This window comes from Homarus americanus, unplaced genomic scaffold (genome assembly GCF_018991925.1).
Source record: "Homarus americanus isolate GMGI-L3 unplaced genomic scaffold, GMGI_Hamer_2.0 scaffold74, whole genome shotgun sequence".
NCBI lineage: Eukaryota > Metazoa > Arthropoda > Malacostraca > Decapoda > Nephropidae > Homarus > Homarus americanus.
Window position 1 is genome coordinate 2,156,640 of NW_024716951.1, and position 13,020 is coordinate 2,169,659.

Sequence of the window (13,020 nt, forward strand, 5' to 3'; positions counted from 1 at the left end):
CATTATTTGGAGTGTTGGTTAGTGGTTAGGTTAGGTTATTTAATTATCAGGTTAAATAAGCTAGGGTGCCTAAACTTCAGGTGATCCTTATATTTATTTGCTAGTGACCAAGATACACACACAGGATACTGCAGGATACACACACAGGATACTGCAGGATACACACACAGGATACTGCAGGATACACACACAGGATACTGCAGGATACACACACAGGATACTTCAGGATACACACACAGGATACTGCAGGATACACACACAGGATACTGCAGGATACACACACAGGGTACTGCAGGATACACACTCACAGGATACTGCAGGATACACACACAGGATACTGCAGGATACACACACAGGATACTGCAGGATACACACACAGGATACTGCAGGATACACACACAGGATACTGCAGGAACTGTAGAGGTCATTGTTATGAGGCGTGGCTACTGACCTCCCGCCACCCACCGCCCACCTTTACTACCACACCTCATCTCCTTCAATCAAGTCCCCCCTCCCCTACCCACGTACCTCTCTTCCCCTTCCCCCCTAAAAAAACCTTACTCTTCCCTCCCCTCTCCTTACCTGACACACACACACCTCAGCCATTGTTTACTTTCCATTCATATGTTTGTGTAACCTTTAAGCCTCATAAACCCCCCCTCACCCCCCTCCTCCTGCCCCTCACCCCCCCCCCTCCTCCTGCCCCTCACCCCCCTCCTCCTGCCCCTCACCTCCTCCTCCTGCCCCTCCACCCCCTCCTCTGCCCCTCACCCACACCCCTTACTACCTCCTCTATGTGTGCGTGTGTACCTAGCAACACACACACACACACACATGAGAGAGAACTCTCTCACCTGCCGACGACCTAGCTGAAGGAGTGCCAGTACCTACACACACAACTTCGTCAAGAGTAGGTTGCTCCTCAAACTTTTAAACCATCATCTAACTTTTCCAAGTCCTCTATATTCCTCCTCTTCCTTCCTCTTCCTTCCTCCTCCTCCTCCTCTTCCCCGACCTAAGCAATGATCAACACACACACACACACACACACACAGACACACACACACACACACACACACACACACACACACACACACACACACACACACACACACACACACACACACACACACACTAGTATTCCGACACCCTCATTATCTAATTTTTCTTACTCTCTCGTTTAATAAGGGCAGTAACTGAGCAGAATGAGATATGGTGTTATTATAAGGAATCATACCCCATCCCGTGTGTGTGTGTGTGTGTATATATATATATATCTACTAAGACCTATGAAAACTAACCAGAATTCTAGCAGTTCTCTCTCCTCTCTCATTCCCTCCCTCCTCCTCCTTCCCTCTCCCTTCTTCTTTCCCTTTTCCTCCCCGCTGAAATTGGTGAGGTGGTTAGTCACAATTACAGGAAAACCACAACACAGGAACCTCATAACCTAAATAAACAACAATAACACCAACAACAACAACAACAACACAACAACAACAACAACAATAATAATATAATTATATAAAATAAAAATACTACTACTACTACTACCACTACTACTACCCTCTAATGCAGCATTCAGTGACTACTACTACTATCACTCTTCATACCATCTCTAAGTACTCTGGCTGTTGTCCGTAAATATGTCAGAATGAACCAAAATATTTCTGTCTCTTAAACCGGTTTTGACCCTCAGCTGTTGTTAAGACCCGTCCACTACTGTCACCCTTTCCACCTCTACTCTCTCTCTCTCTCTCTCTCTCTCTCTCAGCCAGAAAGCCTCACTCAAACACCAGACAGTCTCCCAGGAACTGAGGCGATGACTCACTCCCTCATTCACCAGTCATACCACTCACTACCACACATTACTACTACTACTACTACTACTACATTTTCTACCCACGCAGATCAACCATTACTATCTATTACCAGTACAACCACAATCCACAACCAACCTACTACCATAAACACACACACACACACACACACACACACACACACACACACACACACACACATATATATATATCACCTACTACTCAAACAACCACAATCTATTACTTAACCACCCCCTACCACTATACCCTCACATACCACACCAACCACTACCAAAAACAACCACAATCTATTACTTAACCACCCCCTACCACTATACCCTCACATACCACACCAACCACTACCAAAAACAACCACAATCTAACCACAACCAATGACGTTAACCACAATCTATTATCCTCTATTCTTTTATAACGCCGTCCTGGAGAGAATAGGAAGAAGGGAAAGAACAAAGAATAGATAGAAGAGGGAGGCGATGAAAGAAGGAAGGGGGTGAAAGATGAGAGAACGAGATGGGAAGAGGGGGAGTAAGGAGGGAAGAACAAGAGGAACCAGGATAGGAAGGCAGGAAGACCGCCGGAAGAGGTAGAAGAGTGTAGACAGAAGGAGGACAAGGGGGAAGAGAGGAAGACCGCAGGAGGAAGGGTAATGAAGACAACAACAGGGGGAAGAGGAAGACAGGAAGAACAGGTGGGGAAGAAGGGGAGGATGAGGAAGGAGTGCGTAGGTAGGAAGATGAGGAGGAGGAGGAAGAAGAGGGGAGGAGGAAGAGGAGGAGGAAGAAGAGGAGGAGCAGGAGGCTGCATATAGAAGGAGAGTGTATAGGTAAGTGTGTGTGTGTGTGTGTGTGTGTGCGTGTCAGGTGATACACAGGTAACACAATACCCTCATTATCTTCACTTGACCACCTTGGCTTCCCCATACACCTGCCCTCACCTCCCACACACCTACCCCCTACCCATACACCTGGCCATCACAGGTACCCACCACAGTTACACAGGTTAACCACAACAAGGTACCAACACGACAAGTCACCAATCAACACCTGCCAACACACCGGGCACGACTCGACTCACCAATAGTAAACAAGATCACTAAAGTCAGGATAACCCGGAACATGGAGAGTGAAGACCAGTTATATTTGTCTACACCTCCGCCTTGACCTGATGTGACCTGAACTACCCAGACGATCGGTGTGGGTGGGTGGGTGGGTGGGTGGGTGGGTGTGGGTGGGTGGGTGTGTGTGTGGGTGGGTGGGTGTGTGGGTGTGTGTGTGGGTGTGGGTGTGTGTGTGTGCGTGTGTGTGTGTGTGGAGTATCGTTTCACCACACAACAGGTCATCACTCCAAGTGGCTCAACATCACACCCCGGAAATATCTCTCGAGTGATACACGTTTTTGTGACCATAAATAACACTTTCCTCATGTAATCACCAATAACATCTAGTTTAAATAACACACTAAGTCAATAAAATAACATTGTATTACTTGTTGTACTCGATCACAAAAAATATTTCCATAAAACCAATTTCCAGTCACAGTTAAATATCAAAATCACAATCACTTTCTCGAATCACGGACACAATATCACTTAGGTAGACGCGGCGTAGTGATCCAGGTATGGGCGTTGGTGATCCAGGTATGGGCGTGATGATGGTGAAGGCCCCTCAGGTCCATCACTAGTCACACGGGTAAAGAACACTGACTGAAATTAACCCCTTGGAGTGAAGCAGCGCGAGTCGGGGCGAGGTGGGTACTGTACTGGGGTGGTGATGCCCGAGCCGCGACGCCCTGCCGTGGTGCCCTGACCCTACCCTCCCCTCCTCCCCCCAACACTCCAAAATAACCTTTGATAGTTATTTGAACCTATAATATAAATACATTCCTTTCTGAGATACTTGAGATCACATTAAACTATAAAATGAGTCAGGGGATAAATCCAGGAAGTGATGATATATTCAGAGAGCAGCTACACGGAAAAATGTTGGGTTCAGTCACCAATTACCATAAACAATCACCATTAATATAACTCACCAGCATCAACCAATATAAACAATTCCAATTCAATCATTAGAGAAGTACAAAATAACATACAAATAAAATAAATAATTGAAACATAGCAACATTTACATAGAGAGAGGTTGGTAGTGTGTGGCAATTATCTCCAGATGCCCAGCGGCCCCGCCCACTACTACAGCCACTGCCCCGCCCCGCCCCGCCCCGCCCCGCCCCGCCCCGCCCCGCCCCGCCCTCACCTCCCCCCCACACACGTGAAAAAGAAAACACATTTTTATCCATTTCTACCATAAAAACATTTACCATAAACAAAGGCCCCATGTACTACAACTGGGTCACGGGACGGGGGGGTGACGGGGCAGGGGGTGGTGAGGCAGAGTGCAGGGGGGTGACAGGGCAGGGGGGTGACAGGGCAGGGCAGGGACAGGTAAAAGACACTAGAGGCAGAATCAAAACACCACTAAAATACACTCAAGGACCAGATAACACCAGTTTGTGTTTCTTTCTTGTATATTGCGACAAACAATCGACTCACTTTGATAAACACTGACGTAAAAAGAAATTATTGGTTAGGTTAATATTTACGTGTTTTTGTTTTATTTGAAGATAATTGACCTCTTTCTCTTCCCTCCCATACCCTCTTTCTCTTCCCTCCCATACCCTCTTTCTCTTCCCTCCCATACCCTCTTTCTCTTCCCTCCATACCCTCTTTCTCTTCCCTCCCATACCCTCTTTCTCTTCCTCCCATACCTTCTTTCTCTTCCCTCCCATACCCTCTTTCTCTTCCCTCCCATACCCTCTTTCTCTTCCCTCCCATACCCTCTCCCCCATCCCACATGCCCACAAATCAACCCTCGACTACATCAATCTACTATCTTACTCGTTTATCTCAACATAGAAATTGTGATAAATAGCCAACCGTGTCTCTGTGTCCACTACCCTCTTCACCCCTATCCTCTGTGTCCACCATACCCACATCACCCCACCTGGAGCACCCATATCACCCCCCTCCTCTCTCTCCCCCGGCGTAGCGTAATCCCCCCCTCCTAACTGGCATGTCTACTCACCCCCCTTTCCCTCCTCCCCTTCTCCCCCTGCCAACACCTAACAAGGCAGGGATGGAGAGCGCCACGTACGGTTGACAGCGACAAACGGTGACAAAGGAGTGAAGTAGTGACACCAGCTGGGGGTAAAAAAACAACATTACCAACAGAAGTACCTGCAGGAGTACCAACAATAGCCCCGACAGTAGTGCCAACAGTAGTAGAAACACCTGAGGCTGCAGGAGACTGTAGGAGGAGGAGGAGGAGGGGAAGAAGAAGAGTTAAGAGCAATGGTAAGAAGACAAGGGGGGGGGGGAGGAGGAACAGAAGGAGGCAAGACGTAGCCATCTAGAAATAGTCCCCCCTCTCTCTCCTTGGTGACACGGGCCATACCTTCCTCCACGACCGTGCCACCAAGGACACGCCCACAGGTACACCCACCCACCTCTTGGACACGCCGCCCACATAACACTATTAAACCTTTCTACCTCATTTCCTGTTGTATGAGGGAGGCATTGTGCTGGGTGCCACCTTCCCCTCGGCGGCAGTGCCATCCTGGGCCCGTAAGCCTCCCCTCTCCCCCATCGTCTTGGCACTACCTTAGAGAAACAATAGTATACTTGACCTCCCATTCTGGCACTGTGTAAAGAAACAAGAACACACATATGACTCTTGTTAATGTTGTCACCTCATTTGGTTGTCAACAAAAAAACATCCATTTCGTGTTTTTTAACTAAGTCTATTCACTGATATACGTCAACAGGTGAGAGACTGAGTCCAGGTAATAATTCGTGACGTAATAGATGTGTGAACTCCACGATGATCACGATGACACAGTTAGTTTACATCTATCAAGTCGGATCAACTCTCACGAACGAGGGTCGCATGCGGATTTGTTTATGTTCGGCGCCACTGTTGACTGATGGCGCTCCCGGCACACTTTATCGCACTCACAACAAGAAAGAGACAGAGAGGGGGGGGGGGGGGGGGGGAGAGAGGCAGACAGAGGGGAGTGAGGCAACAGAGGGAGAGGGGGAGAGACAGACAGAGAGAGATAAAAAAAAAACACTCCCAGATATATTTTACGAGTCAGCTGAAGAAGTCATCAGCCTTGGTCCTGCCAGCGTTACGGGCCGTCACAGGAGCGCCCATAAGACTGAGAGGCTCAAGGTGTGATCGACACAGATGGGTGTAGCTCGGCCATAACACCTACAACGTCGACGACAGTTTTTTGTGTAACATTGAGTGAGTGCGAGTCATTTTTTGGGGTGAGTGAGGGAAGGAGGGGGGAAGGTAGAGAAAGAGTGGGCAAATATGTCAGGGAGGGAGAGAAGAAGGGGAGGGAGGGAAGGAGGGGAGGGAGGGAAGGAGGGGAGGGAAGGAAGGAGGGGAGGGAGGGAAGAAGAAAAAGTGGGTGTGTGTGTTTTGGTGAATACATCAGGAAAGGTGGCAGTGATATTAAATTTTCCTCGGCAAGTAAGCGAGTCGTGTATAGAGCTGCTGGCTTATCATTTAGTAAGAGAAAACGGAGAAAAAATCGATAACATTAAAACTAAACAACAAAGAATTAAATATCCCATAAAGAAAGACAAAAACATTTATATGACATAGAACAAAATAATGTATAATGATCATGTAACACCCAATAAGCTTTCAATAAATACATTCCCTCAATATAATGTTGTGGTACTGAGGAGGTAGCGTCGAGAGCTGGACTAAGGCACACCGCCCGGTGAACTCATTATAATACTGACTTAATCATGAAGCTGACCTCTCCTGCGACCCTTGACCCCTGTGACTCGACCTCTCGTGACCCTTGACCTTATGGCCATGATTTAGGAGTTCGGCGACGGGGCACGGGTAACTAGGGCCGGCGGGGTGAAGGGGACAGGGGCGGAGGAAGGAGGAAGGATAATGGACGGAAGGGCGGAGAAAGAATAAGGGTAGGGGTCGTCTACTAAGGATTCCCTGCAACTCCAAGGCTTCATCTTGGCTAAATTGCGTTTCTTCATCCACCACACCAGGGAGGAGAGGGGGGGGGGCACACCCTGGGTCCCTCACCACAACCTTCAGGGTGATGGGAAGAAGTTCAGGGACTCTTTCGATGGTGGAGGGACGCTGAGGGACGCTCATTATGAAGGTAAAAATGACTAGTGACGCCCTGGGACACTCGGAACGACAGAAGGATACGTAGGATGGAAGTAGGACGCCTCCATATACTGTGACGAGAAGAGGAACGTTTAGCGACGTCATTAAGAAAGATGAATTCGTGTACTGGGTGTACTGCCTACACCCGACTGCTGCCACACCAGTACACAGGAGACTCGTACTACACTCAGGTCCCCCTCCTCGTGGTAATGTTGGATACGCAGGTGTCGGGAGGGCATGTCACACTACACCTCCCTACACCCACTTCCTCTCCCCCCTCACACTTAACACACCTCTACTCCCCCCTCACACTCAACACACCTCTCCTCCCCCTTCACACTCAACACACCTCTCCCTCCCCTTCACACTCAACACCTCCCTCCCCCTCAATACACCTCTCCCTCCCCCTCACACTCAACACACCTCCCCCTCACTAATGGCAGCGTCAGATACACTGGCGTCGAGTGGGCGTGTCACACTACACACTCCTACACTCACAGCCCCAACACTACCCAGGGTCAGATAGCCATATAGGCGAGGCTGTCTATCAGAGACTCGGTGTAGGCAAGAGTAGCGGTGTAGCGTGTGGCTTTATCTGCTGTGTTTATGGGGGCATGAGAACACTCCCTTGGCGGTCCGTGGCGACACTACCGGCATGGAGGGAGGTGGTAGAGATGTAGGTCGGGTGTAGAATTACTGTAGGTCGGGTATAAAAGTCGTGTAGGTGGAAGATGTAATGGTTGGCAGCGTGTAAGTATAGGGGTGGTGTAGGTGGTGTAGGTGTAGGAGGCAGCACAGGGCCAGGTAGTCAGTGGTGAGGGACACACAAGGTTCACGTGTCTGTATTTCTGGCCAGGGATTACTGAGACTAGTGAGGAATGTTCCCCTACCCCCTGTCTCCCCCTACCCCCTGTCTCCCCCTACCCCCTGTCTCCCCCTACCCCCTGTCTCCCCCTACCCCCTGTCTCCCCCTACCCCTACCTCACCCACTCCCCTATTTCCCCCTACCCATACTTCATCCTCCACTACACTTTCATCCCTACTTTTCCCCTACCCCTCAGCCCCTGCCACCTCCTACCTGCCACCTCCTACCCCTGCCTCCCTACCCCTGCCACCTCCTACCCCTGCCCCCTACCCCCGTCATGCCCCACCCCTCCCATTACACCAACTGAACCCGTAACGATGGGCAGCCACACAGTACACAGCTGTTAACACACATCCTCCCACCACCCACCCCGCCGCCGGAAACACACACACACACACACACACACACACCAACAGCTGTAACATGACCACACTATGACACATTGTACAGGATGTTTAAAATGAAATGTCAACACACTGCCCTTAGACTGTTCGTGGACATCACAAAATGTTTATATTACCCCAGCAACATTGTCCTCACTTCCCTGACACACCCTGTATAATGGTGCCAGAAATAAGACGTTAAGGGAACTACCATTCTCACTCTACCATACACCTGATGCTGAGACCAGGGAAATTAATTAGTGGAAAGGTTAATTAAGACAACATACCACCCCCCCCCCTCCTCCCCGGCGCTTTTACCTGGTGTGTTCAGGTGATCAAGAGGTTAATTACAAGGGTCTTATGTACACACCTGAGTCGAGATTCACAAAAGGTTACCGTGTGAGTTAATGCTGTCCCTTGAGTGAATGTCTGGTGATGGTAGAGAGAGGGTGTTATTTTTTACGCTATATTGAGAAGGTTTATTTTGGATGTGATTTTTGGTGATGGTGATTGATTGACTACCACCATTACGACGACATCCACTACCACCACCATTACGACATCAACCACCATAACAACCACTACTACTAGCATCACCATTATTACCACTACCACCACCACCACTACGTTAATCACCACCACAACCACCACCAAAACAACCTGTCGAGTTCTTCCACTAATTCGACACTCACGGTGGGGGTGGGGGGGGTGTGGGGGGTAATTCGCGGATAAATACACCAGGTAATCCAATATCCGGTGTATATTACCTGAGGCAGAGTAGTACATAAGGTGGAGTCTGGTTACCTGGCCTCTACACCCGAGAATACATGTTTTGGTCCTTAGGGTGTAGCTAATGGTAGGTGTTGAGGGTGTAGATTACCTGTTCTTTGGCCCTCAACACCCAGTACAGGTACACCCCCCCCCCCCATACACATACACTTGATATTTATGTTTTAAAAATATCACGCGGTATAATATAAACACAACACGTCACAGCCTCCATAGGAAATATAAACCAATTATAAACCAATGTATATATTTTAACATCCCTCATCACCTGTCCCTCCATCGGCAATTAAACCAAGATCAAATTACCAATAGAATCAATAATAAAACCTTACCTAACCGTAGAGATGTATTCCAATATTTCATAGTTTAAACTAATGTATATACCACCAGAGACTACGAGCTTAAAACACTTTAAAATGGATAAATGTTTTAGCCATAATTATACAACGTGAATAATAACAATAACTAACATTATAGTCCCCCGGAGTTTTGTTAAGACGTGGTAATACATTAACAGTAACACCATCATCGGGTACAATGTTGATACTCACCCCCAGACGGCCAGGGACCATCACCATACACACACACACACACTTCTGGTCAACACTCACCTGCAACAAACAAAGCATAGGTTAGGTCAGGTCAGGTTAGCTAAGGTTAGGTTAGGTTAGGTTAAACTGATGGTTGGAAAGGTGGAGAGGAAGGGGCAGGCTGGGAGAGGAAGGGGTAGGCTGGGAGAGAAAGGGAACAGGCTGGGAGAGACAGGGAGCAGGCTGGGAGAAAGGGAGCAGGCTGGAGAGGAAGGGAGTGAGCCTGGGAGAGAGAGGAAGGGAGTAGGCTGGGAGAGGAAGGGAGTGGGCTGGGAGGGAGGAAGGGACAGGCTGGGAGAGAGGGACAGGCTGGGAGAGGAAGGGACAGGCTGGGAGTGAAGGGACAGACTGGGATGGGGGCAAGGATGACCACACCCCAGCATAGTGTTGATTACATTCAATATGTAGATCCCTGGCTGAGGCAAGGTGTTAGAGGCGTCACCCAGGGCGCTGTACTCCCATGGCAGGCAACCCTGAGAGCCCTGGTGCTTCCTGTCACTGTTCCTGACCTCACAAGATTTACACACAATGGGTGGTTGGTTGGGGTAGTGGTTTGTGGGCAGGGTGCTTGGGGTAGTGGTGATTGGGGTAGGTGATTGGGGTGTGGTGGTTGGGGTGGTGGTGGTTGGGGTAGGTGGTCAGTGGTGGTGTTAGTGGTGGGTTCAGGGTGGTGGTATTGGGGTGGTGCTGGGGTAGTGGGTGGTGAAGGGTGGTGGAAAGGTTAGGTGGTATTGGGTGGTTTGGGGTAGTGGTGGTTGGGTAGTGGTGGTCAGGGGTGGTGGTGGTCAGGGTGGTGGTGGTAGTGGTGGTTGGGGTAGTGGTGGTCAGGTGGTGGTGGTTGGGGTGGTGGGTGGTTGGGGTAGTGTTGGTTGGGGTGGTGGGTGGTAGTAGGTGGTCAGGGGTGGTGGTGGTTGGGTGGTGGTGGTTGGGTAGTGGTAGAAAAGGGTAGTGGGGAAAGGGGTAGTGGTGGTATTGGCATTGACTATATTAACTCAGAAGGAGAGGAGTGATGGTAAATGGTTCCCTCGATGCCCCTGGTGGAGGAAGTCAGCCCCCACAGACCCACTGAGACAGCCCCACACCCCCACCAGCCCTTCACACCCTCCTGGCTCCCTCACCTCCCACTATACATTCACCATTACTGGAAATTTGATCATATTGACCATGAAGTTTTAATCAGGACTTGGAGGAGAAGGAGGAGGAGGAGGAGAGGAAATGAGCAATAACCAATAAATAAATAAATAAAACAAATAAACAAATAAATAACAAAAAACAACAACAACAACAATAATAATAATAATAATAATAATAATAATAATAATAATAATAATAATATAATATAATAATAATAATAATAATAATAATAATAATAATAATAATAATAATAATAATAATAATAATAATAATAATAATAATAATAATAATAAACACCAGTTGGGACTCAAGAGATAATACACAAAAGAATGTTAATGAAATATGAAAACAAAAGCACACCAGGACCTTGTTGTTAAGCAGAGGACGGTGGAGGAGGAGAACAAGAAAGTGGATCTCTGTTAAGGTCGTGGGGAGAGGACGTCACCTACAGGAGTCCTGTGTATACTGACGGTGGAGGAGTGGACGTGAGCTGCCACGTCGTCTTCTTCTTCTTCTTCTTCCCCTCCTCCTCCTCCTCCTCCTCTCCTTCTTATCAGCCCCAGATCTATTTGTAGTTGTGCCTAGTTCTAATGGGCGGCACTCACTCACTCACTCACTCACTCACTCACTCACTCACTCACTCACTCACGCCTAACAAATAGAGTTACTAAAACCTCTCATAGTCTAAAGTGAAATAAAATCAACTAGACTTAACTAAATTCAGGTGTTCTTACATCACCACACGTGACCTGTGTCTCTGAAAAACGGATTTACGGGGAGGACGCTACCTGGAGGGTTAGGTTAGGTTAGGTTAGGTTAGATTAGGTTAGGTTAGAGAGTGGAGGCATGAAGAAAGACGTGTGAAGGAGTGATGGAAGTTGTGTGAAGGAGTGATCGAGGAAGAGCAGAAGAGAAGGAAGAAGGGAGTGTGAGGGATAGGGTAGGGAGGGAGGGAGGAGAAAGAAGGATGGAGGGTGTTTGAGGGAGGAAGGGTAGGACTCGAGGTCTACTGCTGACGGTAATGAAGACGAAGGAGCCGCCGGGGGGAGATCGAGGGCGTGGTAATGGCTTCAAGCGCCTGTCCCACTGATGGAGGTGCAAGGTAAAGGAGTTTACTGGCGCGCGCACCAACCTTCTGTGGGCTACAACACCTACAGGAGCGTTGAAGGTGGTCTGAAGGGACGGTGATGGGAAAGAAAGGGAGGGAGGGAGAGAGAGATGAAAAGTGAGGGAAAGAAGCAGTGTATAGCAAGGGTGAGGGAGGGAGAGTGAGGGGGCGTTGGGTGTCACTAACGAGGGCGCCAGGAGCCAGCCAGTAGCAGTGTCCATGATTCATCCTCCAGTTGCCTAGGACGGTCCTTATTGCCCGTCCTCACTCCTCCCTCCCCTCCTACAGGTAATGCTCAGTACCTGCTCTCTCTCTCTCTCAATATCTCAATATCTCAATAAAGAGCAAATTATCAATCATTTTTACACACACATATACATATCAGACCACCGACTTGCACCATTACTAAACTCCCACTGAAGATCTATACTACTACTACTACTACTACTACTACTACTACGACTAATTAATAATAATAATAATAATAATAATAATAAACAGACATGGTGTGCGTGAGTGAGGGAGCTGTGAGTCATGGAACAGCAGGGGCACCAGGGTATGGCCTAGGGCACTCCTGTTAAAGCCATCAGCTCCACACACACTTATGCCCAACAGGACCTTGTGGGCAACTAACTGCTGCCCCTCTATCACTGTCCTAACTCCTTAACGAGAGACAGACAGAAAAAGAGAGAGAGAGAGAGAGAGAGAGAGAGAGAGAGAGAGAGAGAGAGAGGGAGGTGGGGGGGGGTAGCTGCTACTGACAGTGACAAGAGAGGCAGAAAAAGTTGACAGACTGGTTTGTTTGTTTGTTTACATTAGAAACTTACATTATCTGTACTTAACGAAACTGGTCTCTTTGAAGGACACACAAACAGATGCACAGGGAGGGAAGAGGTGAGGGAGAGGAAGGGGTGAGGAGGAAGGGAGAGGGGGGGGAGGGAGGGAAGAGGAGAGGACAGGTGATAGAGGGTTACTGTAGGGAGACAAGCTTAAAAAGTTGTCAAAAACTAAAGATGGAGAGAAACAAAGAGAGGGGGGGAGAGAGGGGGGAGAGAGGGAAAAGGAGAAAGGAAAGGGGAGAAAGGGAGGAGGAAGGAAGGAGGGGGGGA